We start from the raw sequence: 22,368 nt of genomic DNA on the forward strand, positions 1-22,368 counted from the left end.
GCATTGTGAAGAGTAAACCAGTTCTTTTCTGGACCAACATTTTAAGAGAAGAAAGGGTGAAGAAATGGCGAGGTCTCATGATGTCAGTGGCGATGCTGAAAACTTAGTGTTCGTCAGACAGCAGTTTGATTGCTGTTAGTGAGTAGAAAATCGGCATTTTCAGGACCAGTATTTGGTCGGGGTTCAGCCAAACCGCACCAAGCGGCTTTTCGACTGACTTGTAACATTTGTCTGCACAAGGACAACGGAAATAGTTTCATCAATTTACACATTTGCAGGGACATCCTGCCAGTTATGGGGTTGAGGGATATTCGATGCGATTTGCGATCAATTAAATCTGCTAAACGAAAGTTTGAACAGAAAAATCGGTAATTTTTCGATGGCGCTTAGTGTGATTTGGCTGAACCGCGACCATTTCATAAAAAAAAGGTTTGATAGTTTGATTTGAAATTTTCTTCCAAGATCCTGATTTTGTTACTGTTATTGTTGCTGTTATAGGCGCATTATTGAAAATAAATCTATTCTTTATAGAACCATCATTTTATTCAAGACAAGGTTGAGCCGAGACTAGTTTTCTTCAAAGTACACATCTTGATCGCTGGAATACGCCAGAAATTTGCCGTCGGCAGCAGTTTCACAAGCGCTCGTCTATTCGCGCGGATGGCTAGTTAGCCTTGCGAGTAAAAGCGTAGACAGGGTTTGCAGAAATCACTCTCAATAAATAACGAACAACAAGGCAAAAACTGTTCCGAATGAGCGATGATAGCATGATTTATCATAATTGTATACAAGGGCGAAAAAACAGAATCGGATAGGCAGCCTCACAGAGAGGTGATGATTTTCGCCTGTTTATCATCGAAACCAGGCTCCCCGCGTTCGAAGCTTTTTAAAAAGAAATTAATCATGAGGTATAGCCTCCCGAACCAGTTCTTTATCATGACAGCTTGCGAAAAAAGTCTATGCATACATAGATGATAAGTGAGAAACTTTTCATTCTCTTTTGGATTCAATCCCTGGATTGCCAATCCGGAGATAACAAGTTCTATTCTCGGTCTAGGATGTTTTCTCGACATAATGAAGCATAGTGGAGGCATAGTGAAGCCATTGTTCTTGTCACACAAGATACTATTCATGCAATGGCGGGCATAAAAAATCAGAAGGATTGTTTATAAGATACGACGCAAGGAAGACGTTGGACAAATTTCTCATAGCTAATCAATTAAACTCTCTAGCCCCACCCCTTCGGTGAGTGTTATGGTTGCCCATAAAATTCGCACCCATAGCGACTAACAAAGAGGCGGAACAAATGGGCCTTCTTTATTGATTACAAGAAAACTGCTTCCCGCGCACGCGGGCCATTCCGTTCAAGATGTCGCGGAAGTGGAGAGCGGTTCCAGCACCAGAAAGGAAGGAAATTTTATTCGCCGAATAGTCGCCGTCTTCAGCATCAGCAGTGGAACTTTCTCGCAACATTCGGTTACTTGTTTCGCTTTGATGGCGTCTGCCACAATTTTCCACAAAATCCAAACTATCTAGTGGTTTCTGTTAGTGATTCGAAAAGCGCATCATTGGGAATAAACCACCTTCCTAGGTCAACATTCAATATAAGAAGGAAGGAAGGATATTATATTATATAGTGCTGACAATCGATGTGGCCTATCAGCCATGAGCAGGAAACCTCTGAACTCGTTTGAGGGTCGTTGGAACTCTCAAAACTCGTCTGGTCCAGTTTCTGTCACCATCTCATAACATCGTTATTTCAGACTATCGAAGGTGACTGAAGTGTAGTATTGCTTCCTCTCTAGTTAGTTATTCCGTCACTACACCAGTTGGCGACACACGCTGTTCATTGTTGTGGACAGTTATTCATCTGAATTAAAAATTCTGCCATGCTGGTATCAAACAATACAGCTCATAGTGTGAACACATAGTTATGAAAAATACTAATATTCATACTCATTTAAAGAACAATAGTTATACTGTCTTTACTAATAGGTCAAGCAGCTGTTTTAACAAGAAAACATTTGAGTAATTAAATAGGGTCTGGTGCGTCATCATCGATAGCCCTATTTCCATCCCATCAAAAATAAAGCAAATGGAAAGGAATTTGTTTGTTTATTATTTTTGCAGGATTTTTTCAGCAGTGAGTAATGCATGTTGACAAAAAAGAAGGATGAATTTGGTGCCGTATTTCTTTGTTTAGCGATGAGATGGATATATGTACAGTGAGATGGAGATCGGAGCAGTTCCCCTATTTGAATTTTTATCATTATTTATCTCAGAGTCTAGAAAACAAAGGCCTCAGAATTATCTTTTTCAAAAAATACTATGAAAAGCGTTTATTTCGTAGTTTATATAGCATTATTCTTATCTTCATGAAAAAAGCATAGCTTAATGATGCCATTGAACATGACTATATTTACTCTGAGTAACGTAAACAGGCTCCGTGAAAATGGATTAACAATTCATTTGTAGATTTTATAAATTTTAAGACGACTAACATAAGACATACGAAAAAGTAAACGGCGGTATTGTTGGTTTTAAGACCTTAGAAGCGGAAATGTTTATTTGTCCGCGTAACTGAAATGATTGCATTAACTAATGCTACAAAAAGATTTCAAATTAATATTGTTTCCAAATAATTCAACTTTCCGAGAGGTATTTATATAGAACTTATTGCGCATACCTTCAATAATTTAAACAAACGATTTTGAATAGATATCAAGACGGGTATTAAAAACATCAACGATCTCGATACTAACACTTTATACTTTTGAAAAAAAGGGCATAAAATGCAAAACTACTCATACAGACGAAATTAATTTGACTCTAAGTTATTCGTAACAAGATTCTTTTGTGAAAAAGTCCTTTTGTTCATTTACCGCTGGCCGCAGTAATTTAATAATTACCCAACAAACAAAAACATCATTTGAATTACATCGAATCAGCATTCCGTAAACTTTTGCCATAGAAAATGCATAATTAATCGTTTTTCTACCGGAAACGTGGTGCTGTTATCAAGGTTTATAGGAAATGAGTAGATTTGAAATATTTGTAAAAGTTTTTGTTTTCGCAAATGGGTTCTAGAATCATTAAACATACACTACCCAGATGATACCGTTATTGAAGTTTAACGAACCTTAATACACCCACTCTATTTGCATAGTTGAAAGTGAAACAACATTTTAATATCCAAACATAACTTTTTAGATGAGAAGGAAATTTAACAAACTTTGAAAAGCTACTGAAGGCCAAAACGAAAAAATACAAGACAGATACAATGCCAACATAATTACACAAATTTTAACAGAACTTGGAAGGACAAATAAAAAACATGTCTAAATGATCTATGATAAAGCAAAGAAGTTATATTTTGGTAGGTTACATAACGCATTTGAAGTTTAACAGATATAGCAGAAGAAAAAAATTAAAAAGAATAATAGAATGTAAAACTTTTGAAGATTTGTTCTGGAGCTGAGAGAACGGTAATTATGTTTTGAACCATAGGGGGATCAGTTGCCAATAAATATTATATAATCAATGGGTTGCACCAAATTTGTTCGATGACAAAATCCAAGAATATCGTATGGCCAGAGGATTGTTTGCGCAGCCGCTTCGGGTTTCGCGGTTTAGCGCTTTAGTTCAGTCTCGAAACCCATGAAATGCCAATCTGGGTTCGACCATTTAGTAGTCGGTCATCAACTCATTCAGGCCAAAGGTAAGGTGGAGAGTTTGCAGTCACGAGCAAGTGAGTGCAGTGCGTGTTTCCAGTCGTTTTAGGTTATTAACTAGCTGTTCGAAATTACAGTGAAGTTGATTTTTTAATCAGTTAAACCCAATTTTAAAGTGGTGTGCTGAAATAGCGCCCGCGATATGAAAAACAGCGCAACTACTTCCGAAGTTAGGTTTAACGTACGGATTGTGAGAAAAATCCAACTTCGCTTTTCCCTCAATTCCGGTTTTCAACTGGATTGAGAATAAAATATCTATTCGGTGCTCGGTGGCTCATGCGCGTGTATTGCGCATTGCTCCAGATGCTGGTGACGTACTTCCACAATTCCTCCCGCATAAGCAAACTTTTCAGCAGAAAGCTCCAGCTATAGTAGTTATCACTTCCTAACCGTTCCATGCTGAATTTTTCCATTTTTGTTGATTAGCGACTGTGGGATATGGATTTTCCTGTTGTAGAGATGTAAGCAACCATTCAAATACTTATATCTCGTGTAACGCATCATAGCAAGCAATGAGCTGGTCAATGAGGTTGCCCAGCGACCATCCTCTTTCTTCGGACGTCTGTCAATGAGCGCACACGTGTGACAGATTCTCTGCATGCAGCGCAGAAGAACAACTGTTGATTATTCGGCCGTCCGTTTTCTTTCTTGCAAATGGCTGCCCCATATTGGCGATCCCAAGCAGGTTTGTCATTTGAAGTGACAAACAAAGCCGAATCTGGCAGCGAATAGTGAACGGATCGGGACCACCGTTTTGCAGGTACCTGTAAAGGTCCAAAAGTGAAAAGGATATCCACTGAAAAATGAGAGAATGGCAAGATACATAACTGAAGTTACGGAGTTGGCAACCGTCGGAACGAAATCCGAGGAATGCCACGACGTGTTGAACAATCGTTAGAAATAGTTGATGCTTTTGGGACAACAAGGATGGGTTGTTAAACGTAAATTGAAGACACTATGAAGTTTGAAAAGAGATGAAATGTCCACTGGTAATCCAAGATTACATCGCAGTTGAGACAAGTTATAAGGTTTGGCATCGCAGAATGCAGATGGCAATAAAAGACAACAGTTCTGGGGATGAAGATGGGATATCCACTGAAATGAGTTGTATTGCGTTACGGAAATGCATCCGAAAACAGTAAAATCCAGAAATACCACAACGTATTAGAACAACTGTCAGAGAAGATTGACGTTTTGTTCTGAGACACGTCAGATGGGGTTTACGTGTTGGGACAAACGTATTGAAAGCACCTTACATCAAAAATAGATGTTGCTGGCAAGCTTTTGTTGGTTTGATAGCAGGACATACGTTTGTTTCTTGGTAGTTCGTAGTTGCTTGTCCAAGCCTGAGAATTTTAAACACGAACGCCTTTTGATGGGGACAACAGAAGGAATAGTATGAACTAGCAGCCCTAGAACCAGAGACCGGCGGAATAAAACCTGACAAAATGGCAACGTATGAAAAGGTATGGAGTCGTACTTGTATGCTTGAATACTTAATTTCTTGAGTTCCACGATCAGTCCTCGAGGGTGACTCGATCTTGTTATATTTGTTAATTTGATTGATCACATCATAAAGACCATCAGGACGGGTGATAAGTGATGGACCGATGGAATTGGTGTAGAGCGCCCTGAGGAGGAATATATTTTGTTTGACGCGCCACGCCTAGCTTGAGCTCGAGCTGATTGATCGCTCAGAAGGTTAACGACAGACCAGATCAGCTGTTCTTGCACAAGGAACCAACAGATGTTTCAGACTAGCACACATCTTCAATGTACTAGTACTGTGATCTCATTTGTTAGATCATACTGGCGCCTGCCACGTCAGAATGCAAGTCAATGTAGGAAAGGGAGGAAATGATGATGCAATCACTCGCCCACTGTAAGCCGAATATACCCCTGCACTTGCCACGAGTTCATGGAATTTGTTGGAATTTCTGGGTTAGGTTGAAGGAGAGGCAGAGGTCCGTCTTGTATAACGAGCTGCCAATGATAGATAGAGAAGGTAACTGATGGAATTTCTAATTGGATGTAGGAACGAGCTCTATAAGTTCATTTCAATTCCAGCAGATTACTGTTAGAATACTCAAATTGAAGGTATAGGAACAGAAGGAAACGGTATGGAAGTTCATTTGAAGTTCTAGCGATTGCCAGAACATGAGAAATAAAGAAAGATACAAAGTAGGAGAACGGAATGGACCTGGGATTGAATCGACCTCCTGCGTATGAGCAGAAGTAGTAGCCATATGACTACCAAGCCCACTTCGAAACAAGAGAGACCACGCACGAACTGATTCATTTTATTACTGGCCGCGCAGAACACAATATTTCGTCCGACCACGGGATCGTTCTGCTGTCCGAAACAAGAGAGATCATGCACTGAACTGATTATTTTTATTACCGGCCGCGCACGCAGAACACAATACCTGGCTGATCGCGCGATCGTTCTGCTGTCCGGAACAAGAGAGATCACGCACTGAACTGATTAACGGCTAATGGCCGCGCAATGCAGAACACAATAATGAACTGGGCCACAGTGGCTGGTTTCCACCCGCCGCCGCCAGCACCGCGCCAACGTATATGTGAAAATAGGGCGCGAGTTAACCATCTGAAAAGTCCGTATGGCGAAAGGCATCTAACGCGGGTTTTCTCACGTTGTTCTTCAACGAAAACTATTTGGTACCAGTTATGGTGAAGGCGTCCACTACGCCTACCAAATATTTTTTCGATTAAGGCGCTCATTTTCAGAAATTAGCATTAGATGCCCTTCACACTGACCTCCAAAAGTTAACTCCTAGTGTGCCGCTGTAAGCACGCCCAAAGCAGGCGATTCATTCGGCCGATCGCGCCGATCGTTCTGCTGTCCGGAAACAAGAGAGATCACGCACTGAACTGGATTAATTTTATTACCGGCCGCGCAATGCAGAAATACACCGGCTGACCGCGCGATCGTTCTGCTGTCCGAAATACGAGAGATCACGCATGAACTGATTAATTTATTACCGGCCGCGCAATGCAGAACATAATACCGACTGCGCGATCGTTCCCGTTGTCCGAAACATGAGATCACGCACTGAACTCTTTATTGACGCGCTACGCCTATAGCTGACAAACGACTTTTAATGTTGTGCTCCGATTTCAGCTACAAAATCTCTGTTGTGCTTGGATTGCTGGATCACTTGACTTTATGATTACTATGAGTGCCGTAATAACAAACGATCATTCAAACAAATCCGATTAGCACCAAATAATCGAAACCACATTGAAGAGGGTTGATTGAATTCGCGTCCTCAATCGTTGAAGACCTTGTTGAAGACGCATTTCCGGACACCGAAAACATCAATTTAAGTACAAGAGTCAGTTGATGGTTAATGCCGTTATGCCGTTATGGAATAAGAATCTGTCTTTAATCCCTGGATAGCCTTTGGTCGGTAATTGATTTGTAACTCTAATTCTAAACATATTTACGATCGGCCTTGAAAAGTATTCGAAGTTTTTCGTTGACTTCTGTTACTCAAGCAAGCGAGAGCGTATACCAATCGCTGGTGTGGCTTGTAGACGTAACAGTACGAGAATCAAAGTCGATGTCCTGCTAATTATGTGCGTTTGTTCGGTAGCTGTTTAGTATAGCAGCTATCGACTTTGGTCGTATAGATGTGAAAGTTCCTATTTTATAATCGAATTTGATGTGCCATACTGTGAAGTAACCGTCAACTCTCTGCATGCGCTGAAGCGGGCACAAAGCCATGTCGACATACTGTTCCACCACCAAATTGAAGGCGTAGTCCAGAGGGATAATTCAGCGTATTTATCAGGATGTACCAAAAGTGATTCTTGGCAAACCTTAAGTTTAACGCGCTGCTGTTGTATCGTCGCGTCCAATCAAATGGGGGAACCTTCGAACGATCGTTGAGCTAGTTTCCAGGAGTACCTTTTTTTCCCTTTACCACAGAAAAGGCCGCTGAACTTTAGTTCTCTAATAATCACTGGCTGCTTTGATTTTATAGTTTCCATAAGTTCTGGAAGGTGTTAAATTTCTTCAGTCTGTGTAACCTCTGGTCAAAAACGGTCAGTCTTTTTAAACTTTTAATTCATCAAGGTGACCACCACTGTTGTCATATACATCCTGATCCAGACCTAAGGCTAGACTCAGTCATGTAGGTGAATTTAAAAAGGCTTTTGATTGAAATATTTATGGAACGTCCTCAGTTTAAAAATAAATTATCGACTACAAAGTAAGACCATGTCAAAAGAGTCAAGTTAGTTTCGACCTGTCGAAAAGAATTATTAGCTTAATATCTTTGAAGTTCTGGATGAGAGATAGTGTAATGCAAAATGATTGACTTAAAACCTTGGACTTGATAAAAGGTACTTTAAACAGTATTGCTTTGTTTAAACTCTTGAAGTACATTTTCCACTTCTAAATGTGACTTAAAACCATCATAAAACCAAATGTTACATTGGGGTAAAGCATGTTTAATGGAAATTGCTTTGGTGGTACATATTTGTAGGTGTAAAGTATCTCTGCAGCATTGCTAAAATAGAATGATTTATGCAGTCTTTCCATAAAAGTATGAGATAGCCATTTTGAGGAGAGGATATTTGAATCTTCTTAAGTCTTTACTGGCTGAGCATCATTTCTCCTGGAGTATGTAGTATCAAAGTTGAACAAAAATTCACATCGGTCACATAATTTCTGTAAAAATATTTTAAAAAGTAATGGATTTATATAGTGCGCTCTGACTTTACAGTTTGAAAATATAAATGTAAATAATAGTTATGGTTTGATAGTTTTTAGGAAATCAATAAAACTATTATACATTTTTATGAGAAGAAGGTGGCATGTGGACTATGGATTTTCCTGGTGAGATGTAAGCAACCATTCAAATACCATCTGTGTAACGCATCATAGTTAAAACAATGAGCTGGTCAAGTTCCTAGCGACCATCCTTTCTTCGACGTCCGTCACCGAGCGCACACGTGCAGGTAAGATCTCTGCATGCAGTGCAGAAGAACAATCCAGCCGATTATGGTCTGCCGTCCGTTTTCAGTAAATGGTGCCCCATTAGCGACAAATCCAATTGCTGGCGTCGTTCAACAAAAACTTCTGGTTTCCGGGTACTTATCCGAGCAGTTACCGAACAAAAAGCGAATTCTGCTTTTCCACGAAGTGCATAACTGCTGGTAGAGCGGTCCATAATACTAAGGGACACCCGTGGTAATTTAGAGGCCCGATGCAAGAGAACGCGGATAGTAGAAATGATTCTGCCATACCTGCAGTCAATTCTTCTATCAAAGAACACTCACTAGACAGAAAGATGTCTATGTGGGTAAAATTCAACAATCGCATTTATATATCATATAACATAGAATCTTCAATAAAACCTATACTCTATTTCATTATCATAATCCATAAATAACTTACATATTGTTTGAACTAATATAAAAGCATTCAAATTTGTTTTTTAATGGTGCAAATCCAAATTTAGCCGTTTTCAGTATTTAAGCCAACATTTCGGCGCATGCTTGACAGGTCTCCTGCCGATTGGCTGCGTTTTAACGGTCTGATTGGCGGCACATATCCGCGTTTCTCTTATTCAGGCTTCTAGTGGTACTTGTACCATGGTACAACAGGACAAGAAAATTTTTCCGGTTGAATCTTTTTATCGATTTTATATTTTGTTAATAACTCAATTGTTTCAATAGCTTCATTCATTTATTTAGTCTACATCTAAACAGATAATCACAAATCAGCAATTTGATCCCACAATATACGGTGTCTGAGCCGCACTCTCTCATCCTCGAATACGTCTCCACGCTCCAAGCCCGTTTTGCATCCTGTCGTCTCATCCTCGCCGCTGCGCTCCACGTCGCTCCTACCTGCCGGATCGGAACGACCACCATCTTGCAGGGTTGTAACGGTATTCTTGCAACATGTCCTGCTCCATCGTACCCTTCCAGCTTTAGCGTTACCTTCTGATACTGGGTTCGCGTAAGCTGTTGTTTCGGTTCATTCTTCGCCGCCACACCGTCTTCTTTGCACACCGCGTCAAAGATGGTCCTAAGCACTCCGTCTCGAATACCTGGTGCTTGCCAGTCCTCCTCGAGCATTGTCCATGTTTTACTGCCAGAGGATCATCGGTCTTATAATGTCTTTGTTACATATACATTTGATGCGGTCGAATCTTTTGAGTTGGACTTACGTCTTTCTTTATATATGGGTGTCATTTAGATTTTGGAATCGATGGTTACGCTGAAGGGAAGATTTGAATCGTTACAGGCCTTTATCTTTCGATGGATTTTGAAGATTTATATATCAATCGACCTGACACTCTCCAGCATTTTGCCTATTTCACTGAAACTTAAGATTATTAACGATAAGCTCCAGTTAATTTCAATTGCCTGTCAAGCCAGCAAAAAATTCATATAGAAATCAATCCCGTGCATTCCCAACACGGACATTAATGCGTAGCGACAGGGCTTCTGTCTGTCGGAAGATTTTCAGTATAAAAGAATGCGCTCTGCTGCGCAGAGAGTCATTAAATTGGTGACAGCAGCGCGTACTGACGCGCTTTTAGCTCGCGAATTTTTCGTTTGTTCGTCTTGTTCAGCGAAGTCCCATACAGCGATAGCATGTCACCAGCGGTAGAATGCCGGTGCGGTCTGCAAATATGATGAGAAGAGCAGTAACTTTTGGTCATCGGTCTTGCTATGATGATGGTCGCGTATGTGTCAGTCTATGATGACGTAATCGCCTAACCAACGCTCGAGTTCGGTAGCCTGGATGAAAAAGAATAAAAGAGATTTGGATCTGCTCATTCTTGGTGATTGGTTCTATAATACAATGATCCTGATGAGTATTGAGTCATGCTCATATGACTGATTCATATGTTGTTGTGCTTCTAATAAACGACAAGTACATTAAAACATTCTGATTTCATGTTAAAAATCAACTACACTGATGAAACAAAATTTGATTAAAACAATTACTTACTTTATTTAGTAGAAGTATTAGGATTATGGATGCAACAATCAGCAAGGTTAATATCCATTTAGATTAGAAAATTTTGCTGAATTATGTTTTAACTGCAGTTTGCGTTGGGGTTGATAGCTACATGATAACCATTCGTGCCATCCATGCAAATCGTACACACCTTAGGGGTACTTGATTCCGTGTCACGGTTGCGCAACATTATCGGCAGGTAGGGCACTTACTGCGGATATATAGTGATCAAGGTATCTAATTTTCGGGGCACTAAGCAGGTTGCACTGACAACCTAGATCACGCACGTTGATGCCGACGAGTTCACTACACCTCACACCAGGCTGGAGCCACCACCAGGCCTCCCTCATAAGGCTAGGCCGTGAGGTCCTTGCACAGTTGCCAGAATCTTACAAACTGGCATGCATCGCCCATTCCGAGGTTCTGTGGTAAACTCAGACCACCAACCAGTATCCCTAAGATGATAGACATTACAGTGTCTACGGTCCATTCTGCATGGATCATCTAACGCGGATGACATGCGGGTACCTTTTGGATGCAGTCCGTGGTCGGAACTGTGGAAGCTTCCCGTTCTGGCCACTCAGTTCTGGAAACAATGGTTTGGAGATTATCTGCCATCGATACATGCGCCGCACCAAATGGTTTAGTCCAGCAAACCCATTGAGTCGGTGATCGCTCGCTCAATCGTGGACCGAATTTCGCGTAACTTGCTTGGGCGGACGGGAGAGCACGTGTAAGTTTCACGGAGCTGAGCGTTAATACATGCGCTACCGTCCAGACAGCTCAGCGTATATTCACAGAGCGTCCAGCAGCGAGTTTCGCTGCTACTAGACGTAGGTCCCTGCAAGTCGATACATTCCTGGATAATCATTGGCGTATTCTGGGGAGGTTGATCCCGCCATCCAGGGATCCGACGAGCCCACTCGTCGCCCATCTCCTGTGAACGTGATAGTCTGTGAACGTCACACCCATAAACCGGTGAAAGAGGATTGGTCACGTACAAGAAAGGTCAGAAGACGAGCTCCTGGTCAAGCGCATTGTATTTCTCATCGTAACAAGATAGCTCGGTTGACAAACTTGAACTACGTCAAGGAATTTTTTCAAACTCAACCAAAATATCTTACAAAAATTGTTAAAATCTAGTTAGCTCAGTACAAAATTTGAATCCATTCACCACTCTAGAGTTGAAGACATCACGGTGAGATCCTTTTACGATTACTTACATCTTAAGCCTTCGATAAAGATACCTTCTATATCAGTAGGTAAAATAATAGCGAAATCTTCACTACGAATTGTTAAAATCGATTGCGAATTGGAATCACCAACAGTTGTTTAGTCATATATTGCTGAATTGAATCACTATTAACCTTATTTATAATTCCGCAGGAATTTTGTAACTCTTTCTTTTCTGAAATGCTAATCGAATTCACTGGTTCGTTTATCGCTCAACACTAGCATTTCAACAATGCTTGATTTAATGATTTTTGATTTAATGATTCAATAGTAATTGAAAAGTGCCAATGTTATAGTTCAACTATACTAATAAGTATATGGGAACAACTTATAACTTTCTAAAATAGGGCGAGCTGCTTAAAACTTCGCTGAGAAAGATTTTAAACACCCTCTTCCTTTTTCCTGGTGTCAAGCTTTTTTCGTGAGAAAAAGGGGCACTTGTTCATTTATCAATGGTTTCAAAAATGACCTGCTTTTGATGCAGTACGACCCACCCCTCTTAATAAATCCAAGCCGATTTGGCACTATATAAATCAAGTCGTACCAAAAATAGACATGATGACGCTTCGGGCCATGTAGACTTTCCGAAACCTCCACTTCCCTTGAAGTCACTGTAGATTTTGCAATTTTATAAAACACCAGTAGTGTGATAGAAAAATATGGAAATCAATCACGTTTCACATTCAGCTATTCAATCCATTTCATGTGAACATTGATAAAAATTAGAATTTCAAACATAACTAATCAAACTGAACAAATCCAACAAACAAAAAATCAACTCTTTCAAAGAATTTTCTGAATTATAGGAATAGTGATGAACCTCTTCAGTTTTTTTTGCAAATTTTCGAAAAAATGGAAATGGGAAAATTAGTAGTAGTTTTTTGCTTTCTCTACTTAATAATTGTTGAGGCTAATTACATTTCACCTCGAAAAGAATTTTATAGAAGCCCTGAGACCCATATAGTATTATATATCATCGATCTAGCCGACAGTTGATGTTATCATGTCTGGTCTGTCCGTGTATGTATGTGAAATGTATGTGCAGAAGCTATAAAACATTAGACAACTGTCATAGTAATCTTTAACTGATTTTCTCGCAATAAGTTTCATTGACAGGGACAAAGCCTTGATTGATCACTATTGGTTCTTATAACGATCGGTCATTATGTTCTCAAGTTAGTTAGTTAAGGCGTACTCGGACCATATAAACCCCTCATATAAGGTTGGTGGTCTTAACTTAAATGCGGAGAAAGGCACCACCAACGCTAGTGTGATTAATCTGGCTTTTACAAAACTTCAAATACAATTTATGTTAGTGGTAACTCCAATAGTTTTTAGTTGGATCAATAATCCTCGTGGAAATTTTCAACAATTTATTTAGAAATTCCAGAAATTTTCCATCGATAATTCCAATGAACTTGCATTAGATTTAAAACTGCCGAAGAAATTTACGAAGTATTATCCACGGGATAATAGGGGCCCTCCTTACATCGGTAAGACGCGCGGCTACAAAGCAAGACCCATGTTAGGTAGCTGTCATTCCTGGTGCCGGTCTAGGAATTTTGATTGAAATTGCTCGATTCCTGGGCATAAAAGTATCAATAAGGCCTCATGATATACGAATGCAAAATTGAATCATAGGTTAAACCTCGCAGTTAATAACCGTAAGTGCTTAAGTTAAACACTAGTGCGAGGCGGCTCTGTCCCAGTGTGGGTAGTTAATGCATAACAAGAAGAAGAAGAAGAAGAAGATCCATGGAATTTGAACAATTTTAGCTTATGTCCAAGATCTCCTCAAAAATAGCAGAATTCCGAAATTAAGAAAAATTTCAGGGACTATCAGTATAACCATGAAGGACTCCTCACGAAATTCTGGAGAATTCTTACAAGTTCTCAAAGAATATCTTTTAGCTCCAAGACTTTTTGTTAGATAGTGTCTTCAACTTGTCAAAAAGAATCGTTGAAGTACGACATAGTCTTAATTTCATAGTTTGCAAAGAGCCCTGGAAAATTAAAGAAAGAGTCTAGTAGAATTCTGCAAAAAATCCAAGTGAAGATTTTTAAAATTTGAAAGTTTATAGAGCAATTTGGAGAATTTTCTACCAACATCAAAAGAAAACAGACTTTGACTTTTAATCATATATTTTATGTGAGAAATGCAAGATATTGCTCGATGTTTTATGCAATAAAAACCCGAAATCCTAAAAAAATCAAACGAATGAACTTTGCACAAAGCTGCTGTATAAACCGTTTAAAAAAAAAAACATAAAAAGTTCAGTAGATTTTGGTACCCCCCATCCCTCCTCGTAGACTATCGTAGACTTTCTTCGAAAGTCCCCTCCTCCTCCAGAGGTCGATGGTTTATGGACAAGCCCTTCCCTGAAAAATTTCGTATGGAAATCGATGGAAATGAGTCATTGCTATGCCCTTGAAAAGAGAAATGCGTGAACGGTACCGCGTTATTTCTTTGTCGAAAATGTTATGAATCTGGTGAGTTTCGAGGTGTACTTGCAGATCCAGCACAATGTAGGGGAGATTAATTGGAAGAGTATAACAATTAAAATCTGATTGATACGGTACGGAAAAGTTCTGAATTACATATCTGGAAGCTTACCCATTTTTTGTAAATATTTCCAAAATGTACTCTATCATATAGCCATTCGAATTTTTCCCGTATCACATTAATCAGATTTTGAATTCATTTGTCTAGAATTTATTATAGCATTTTAAATGATTCTCCCATGCTGTGCTCGGATCTCGTAAGTTAACATGCCGGTGTCGTATTTTTACTTGGATTCCGCTCATCCTCAATTCCTCAGGTACTCTGTAGAGAATTCATGATAAACTACAGGGGTGAAAGTTATTTTCAGGAACACTTATAAACATAAAAGAATGACTAAAATTTCAATTTTTTTTGGGGTAAAACGTCGGTCGGGAAGCGATATAAACGGTGAAAACGTGATAAAATCGAGGGCAGACAAAATCGGGGAGCCAAACGGAGTCATACTGGAAAGTTCCTCCGAGTCCTCTTCTGAACGAGACAGATCCCATAGCTGATTGTTGATTTGGAAGCACCATATTTGAGCAGGTCCAAATTGGGCACTTATACAATGATTCATAAAAACTTTTTCGCCAAAATATATCACTGAATTGCCACTATACTTTATTTGCTCTTCTTCTTGTAATGGCATAAGGCTATATTATCGAAGAATCAATGTACCTGCGATTTGAAATATATGGAGATTATACTAATACGTCTAATTTCGCTCTTAGCCACAATTAAATTAGGACGAATGATCGTTATTTGCGCAAATGACTTCTGTGAGATATTTATCCTACCACCTACAGCGCATGAGAGTCATCTATGAGTAAGATTTCTGAAGCTTATAAGACATTGCAACATTCGAGAACGCATTTTTAACTCCAAAATGTTTATGGTCAAATAAGGCTCACAACGATTGTGATGTCCTTAAATAATCTTATCAGAGGAATATACAAGCAGTGTTTATAAACCTCAATAATTTCTCTCAAGAAAAGCATGTAGGCGTAATGATAGGCAAATGGTTGTACGCCTAAGGCGAACTGAATATCTCAAAAGAAAATGTTTAATTCAACTTTCGCATGGATCTATAAAAAATAGTCAATCTGTGTTTCAAGGGCATGAAATAAAAACCTGGCTTTTTATTTAATTTCATGTCATTGAAAAGAAGTCATTTTCTGTCAATCAAAAATGGCGGGTAAGATGGGTCAAACAAGGCAAGATAATACCTAAATAACTGAGATAATATTGTTTTATTCTCAACATTGAATTACACAGATAGATAGCTTCTTTATTGCCAATGATTATATTGAATAAAAAATAATTCTTTTAAGCCTTGACAAGAAATTAAAAATGTTTGTAAAATTCTATAAACAAGCTTTCTAAGTATTCCGGATAAAATGTACTATTGGTTCAATAGTGTAAAACAATTGAATTACAATACAATGTACGGTGTAATAATAGATACATTGTTTCTGACAGTTGTACATTGTATCAACACTGAGAATATAATATCAACATATTTCATGTAAATACTTTGAAATTGTTTTCTTTGAAACGTTTTCGTACATAAGATTCATACATTGATAACTTTTTGAAACGTTTCTTTACATTGCATATAACTGTATAACAATATTTGCCTCTATAGCGCCAAATATGCATTTTTTCCTTTAAATTGTATTGTTGAACAGTAAAGCCATTGCTCCAACTGAGAAATCAAAATCGTAGTTTTTATTATACAAATACAATAAAATCCACTGTATTTTTAACAGTTTGTCTCGATATTTCAACTGATATATTAACCATAGATTCTATTGTGGACGAAAAAAATAGGAAAAATATCAGATTTTGTATAGTTACGATACTTAACAACCCGTAAATTTCTATTGCGTGAAAACTTCATTGTTTCATTTGAGTAAAATAGTTCGCAATCAATGCATTCTAATGTATTCTATGGTTTCATTTACAATGTAATTCTATTGACAACTTAATTTATTAATAGTAGTGTTACAATAAATTGTATTTTATTCTACTTGCTTTGTATTCGGTTGTTATTGCTTAAAAACAAAAACTGACATTTTCAATAAACAAATTAACATCATTATGCTCGCAGCAACCGTTAAATTTAAACCAGCAATGGAAAATATGTTTTGAATACGAACCATGTCCCTTCAGTATAAAGGTGACCCATCTTTTGCCCCATTTAAGTTCATGATAGAATGTCTAATTTCTGTTCAAATTGATTTATTTCAACGCAGTTAGTATAACATCGCCACATTACTTATAATAGTCTACTATGTTACTAAAATACATAAATTTTACATTGTGACGAGATTACACTTCATCAGAAATTGTGTTTCAATAAGAAAAGTGAAAATATTTGCACCTGCTATACTACTAAAATAAATATTATCATCAAATCAGTGATAATAAAGTAGAACCAAATTATCCTCCTTACAAAGTCATAATCTCCACATTAAAATTTATATTGATGCTCAAAACGGCCCTGGTTCATCTTATTATCACGTGACCCATCTTTTACCCTGCCTAACCTATTCATATTTAGTTTTAACAACCTCTATTATTAGAATATTAGTCAACATTCGATTATTCACCAATTGTGTCCAGTCTACATGATAGTATGCCTTATGCTGTCTTTCACATTTTGGATGCGTTTTTGACGCTTTCAATGATGTTTGTAACTATGCAGCTTTCTTTGCTGGATTTAGAAATTTTGCGAGAAAATAATATATATACCGGAGACGAAGCAGTTTTAGGGCTGAAATTTCCTTTAATAAAGAAACAAAAAATATTATGTTATATTAGTATCATATAACTATTCACATTTATTTTCGTACGAAATTCTAATCTAGAGCCAATCACATTTTTAATTTTTATGTCAAGCTATCTGGGTACCAGTTTGCGGCAACCCTGAATATGAAATCAAACAAAAATATGACTGGCTTTTCAGGTATAACTAGTTTATGTTGTTAATAGTTATTGAAAATGTATATAAATAGGCCTACATTTTTTAGATATATTTGCCGGTCACGTAACATTTGCATATTGGTAGCTTCCAATGTTAAATCTAAAAAGGTTCATATTACAGGTTGTATTTTCTGTATCCTCTTCAGTTTATAGATTCAAAACTGCAGTTTACCAAAGAAAGTGGTGCTTTAAATTACACAAAATCACGCTTAGGCTGGTTATGTTATGAAATGTCAGTTAATTCTCCCGTTAGAATATGCTCATGATATGATTCTTACATCTCTAATTGAGAAGCATTTGATTGATGTGCAGGAAGAAAAAACTACATGCCATAGCATATAACTTGCAGGAACAACTGAACAGAAATAAATAAAAACTCGCTTTGTATAACTGCAATACTTGTTATTTTATAATCGTACAAAGGTCTATTAATTGTCAATATTATATTATAAATGCCTATATTTAATTGATCGAGTTTTAACATAGTTTGCAGAAAACAAATTAGAACAACTTCTTGTGTCAAATAAGGAGTATGGTAAAATTAGTGCACTCAAGTTGGGCACCTTAAGACCTTAGCATAAAACAAGATTAAAAACTAAGAAATAAACATTCATATTAGTTTCATTATTTTGTAGACACATTCTATACATAGTAGAAAGCTCATAAGAGAAAATTTGCATCCATTTTCAAATTATTTTTGAAATAATGATTTTTTAAATTTTCTTAATTGTCAAATATGGTGCCCATCGGAGTTTTTAATGCTAATCCTTAGGAGTGATGATCAGGAACAATCAAAAATAATCGTGTCATCACAGTCCATCAGTAGCAACTTTTTCGAATGTTATCTCTTCCGATCTATATTTTCAAAACTGAAATTCAAATAAACTACGCGGAAGTTATTTTGTTAATAAAGTTCCGGTGATAAAATTTCCTTTCAACGCAACTGGTCTTGATTTCTAAAATCGAAATACATGCAAGATGCAAAGAAAGATGTCTAATCTACGTTAAAAGTCATAGATTTAACATCAATATTTTGGGGGTTGTTTTCCGGTTTTCCTCACATGCTCACAAATTTGAAGTGAGAAATGAGGAATCAGTTATCTCATAATTTGCAAAGCTCACTCTAATTTGTCAAAGTCCAAACAGCGATTGAGCTGCTCGTTGTCAAATGTTTTATTTTACATAAATAAACAATTTTTGCATCATGTAATTATTATTATTCGTCCGGTTAAACATATTAAGTGCTATACGCAGGAGTTGGCACCAAATTTGGCAATTTTCTAGTAGTGATCTCATGGTTTGAAACACGTAGTAATTAGTAAAGAATTCATCGATCTTCCTTCAGTCCTTTGCACGGTCCTTACCGTTATATAACTTTAGTCAGGAATTCAATTTAGTTCGAACGCATTCCATTGTAGTGAGTCTTTATCTATATGGCCCTGTGATAAAATTGTTTTTTCAACCCGATTGTTGTTTGCCAAATACCAAATAGATTGTTGTTAAGAAGGTTGAGTTAAGGACAGTTGGGACAACACAAAATTTGATTTGTAGGAAACTATTCAGATTTTGTTTTGAATAATGTTCTCAGATTTTCAGAGGCGGTACCGGATTATTGGAAAACGCTCACCTCTGAGAGCGATGGATACGGATTGACCACTATATCAAGGTGCGCAGTGAAGTATAGACTTGCATGATTCGAAAAGGATGGTCTAACACCGGAACATCGGACGAGACAATCTAGCTGGCCAAAGAACGTCCGCGACCCAACGCGTCGCTGGATCCCGCTTCAAGCAGACCATGTTTGGAACTCCAGAATAAACACGATTACTTGCTTGCGCTTGAGTTATCGAGAAGGCAAAAATTGCTCCCAAGTTTTGTGAAGTATTTGCGGAGAGCACACATCCAGCGCGGTCCACAACAACACCGAAGAATCGAAACCGTTGAATTCGATTTCATGTCCCGATTGCGTAGAATGGAAAAAGATTGAATCTGTCGACAATCTTACTTGCCACGCGGTAAAATATACGTAGCGGTGCCGTGATTGGGGAAGGTGGATTCATGGTCATGATCCCACCATTCTGTGGAATGGGAGGCCCCATTAAAAGATGGGAAGCATCGATTTGCCGGATCCATATTTGGTGATGTTTGGTAACTTGATTAAATTTGCAATAGAGAAGCGGAAGTTAACGGAGGTTAAATGGGTGTTCGCAGAATTAATTCACGAATCGAGACTCTTACCAAGGTAGGTTATACATAAACAGCGGTAACAAGTTAATATATTACTCTAAAATACAATTAAGTGAATCTTTGGAAAAATCCTGAACACGCTCATCCCGGATTTCAATCACCAAGGCCATCGTGGTATACTAAGTCTTAAATTATTCTGCTGACTCAGAAAATTTTCGCCGAGACTTCACACAGTCGAGGGTATCTCATCTTTACTCGGAAAATTCGTCAGATTACTCGAGATTCGGCAGTTGACTTTTACCGATATCCACGGTAAGGGATCATCCATAAATTTCGTAACGTCTTAGGGGTCCGAGTGACAATCCATAATTTTTTTTGAATGGTTTATAGCAGATGACATTCTGGGAGGGGTGAAAAATTGGCAATTTTAAGGTAACGTTATATAATGGCTCTTCCCAACGATTACCGTAACTAATTGGGTAAATTTTAAACCTGATTCGTTCAGAATTATTAGTGAGATCCCGGTGTTGGATTCCTCGCAATCTAAAATTTTTAGATTTTGATTTAAGATCCTTAAAGAGCTGAATTTTAACTCACATAGAATAATTGTAGCGTAATAAAAGTACCTCAAAATCTTCGCCGAAGTAATAAATAGCTGCTCATCAACAATAACCACATAAGTCCAAACCAGTTGAATATGAATTAAATTTTTTAAAATCTTTACAGGCATTTTGTCCATTGTTCGCTCCATACCCCTCTCCATGGAATTTCCTAGGCTTAATCATCATTTCGCATAGGAACGAGCCGTTTATTGACCAACAGTGCACAAGCGTCAATCCAGCGCACGCAGACCTATTGGCTATAGTACCAGTTCCCCTGACATACAGATCTGCTTGTGCAAGAGTGGCACAGCGCTTGTTCTCAGAGGTATAGTCTAATAGCTTGCACTCTACTCACTTACGTTTTCATAATCAGTCTACTCATATACTATGACAAAGCACACAATTCCTAAGCATAAAAGATATTACGCATAGAATGTTGTTTTTTATTTTATTACTCTTCTATGAAGTGTGTAAAACGAGGATCTCACCCAATAGCAAAATTGTGTAATCATTTCTCGCAACAAATGCCCAAAATTTCGCTGTTTTCACGAGACTGAAGCTTACGTCTAATGACATTGGGGTCATGTGCTTCACCGCGTATTAGCGTTCTACAAAAAACGTCGTTGTAGCCACAACAACTGCATAGTTCAGGTCCGGAGCAGGACATAAATCTCTGCTGCTTGAAGTTTGTACGTAACTCGTGGGCATTCAAGGTCCTTCATGCCTTCAGATCCAGTCGTTCTGGTCATGTTGGAGCCAGAGGCACCCATCTACATCGTATCGTAACGCTAGAGATGGACTATACCGGGCGCAGCATAACCCGAATAATGGGACATTTCTCCAAGGAAAATGCGTGGGTTGTTTCCGTAGAAGCTCCAACCTCTTCGATTGTGTATTCCTGTCGTCCTGCTGTTCCGAATCACATTCTCTAGTTGCGAGGTTAGATTCGACACAGGTGCACGTAATTGGTCCGGACGGCCCCTTTTTCGTGGGACATCCAGGATACAAAAGCCACAATCCAGGGGTAGTTTTAGCAGTTATTTGATTTCATCCGTTTCATCGATCCACGAGTCGATTCCCTTCAACAGCCGCAAACCATCTATCGTCTAACAATTAATGCGAAGGTGCGAGAACGAATCAAGTTTTGAATTTCGTTGGTTACTTTTGTAGTTAGTCTTCACATTCGGAACCGTAAATACACAAGACTTGCAGTTTGACTCCACTGGAAAGTTGTCGCTCTTCGGGATCGCTGCCGCATCTATACCGTTTATTGGAAGATCAGACCCGATCGTCATATATTTTGCTCGCAAACTTTGAACGATTTATCGCGCTGGTCATACAAGAGCATTGCTTTGTTTCTAGAGTACAATATATAGGCATCATCCTTCTTTCATCACCCTACAAAGAAATGTATCTGCCAAGGCGCATTACAATCTTTTCTGGCCAATTTGCACCCAATTCAGGACAGTTTTGAACATTCCATTTTCTGAACTACATGGCACCTACTGCGTGTATCTGTCTTTCGCCGTTGACTATCTCAATCTGCCATCTTCAAGGACACAACCCCCGTTCCATTCCGGGGACGCCCGTCAGCTTTTATGCCACTCACCAAGTTCCCGGATGATCGCCTGTGTCAACGATGTGTGTTTGCGACCATCCGCCACTAGTGCGTATTTCGACACGAACACCAACGAGCAGTTGTAAATCTCCGAATCTCCTCGACCTTTTGAACATCTTCACCAGCGGCATCAATTTGCTGATTTATTATATTGACCGAAATAAACCTGAAATTGCGATTACGAAGTAGTAGCTTCCTCGAGCCCAAGGATCCTGAGTCAAGGATTCTGTCCAAACATTTGTGCATGTAGATGCGAGTATTGTGTCACTCGGCGGATCCTGTTGTATTTCAAGATTCTGCATTAGTGCCGTCAAGAATCGGAATGGGTTCCACGAGCTTGACCATCGAAGTTCGGCTTGAGAAGGATCGGTCCGGCCGAGTTCCACAGTCTTCATTTTGAAAGAGGTAGATCTGGAATTTGAATTAATATAATGATAATTCGGTACACAAATTAATTTTTATATCGG

The 22,368-nt window shown here is 38.5% G+C and overlaps 1 protein-coding gene and 1 pseudogene across 1 annotated transcript in view; one reads left to right on the forward strand and one right to left on the reverse strand.

Annotated features, from left to right (window-relative positions):
• Positions 1-22,368, forward strand: part of LOC134205532 (nudC domain-containing protein 1) — a 47,889-nt gene that overhangs the window by 15,768 nt on the left and 9,753 nt on the right. The window lies entirely within an intron of this gene.
• LOC134206753 (uncharacterized) lies at positions 21,711-22,296 on the reverse strand (annotated as a pseudogene).

Source organism: Armigeres subalbatus, chromosome 1 (genome assembly GCF_024139115.2).
Source record: "Armigeres subalbatus isolate Guangzhou_Male chromosome 1, GZ_Asu_2, whole genome shotgun sequence".
NCBI lineage: Eukaryota > Metazoa > Arthropoda > Insecta > Diptera > Culicidae > Armigeres > Armigeres subalbatus.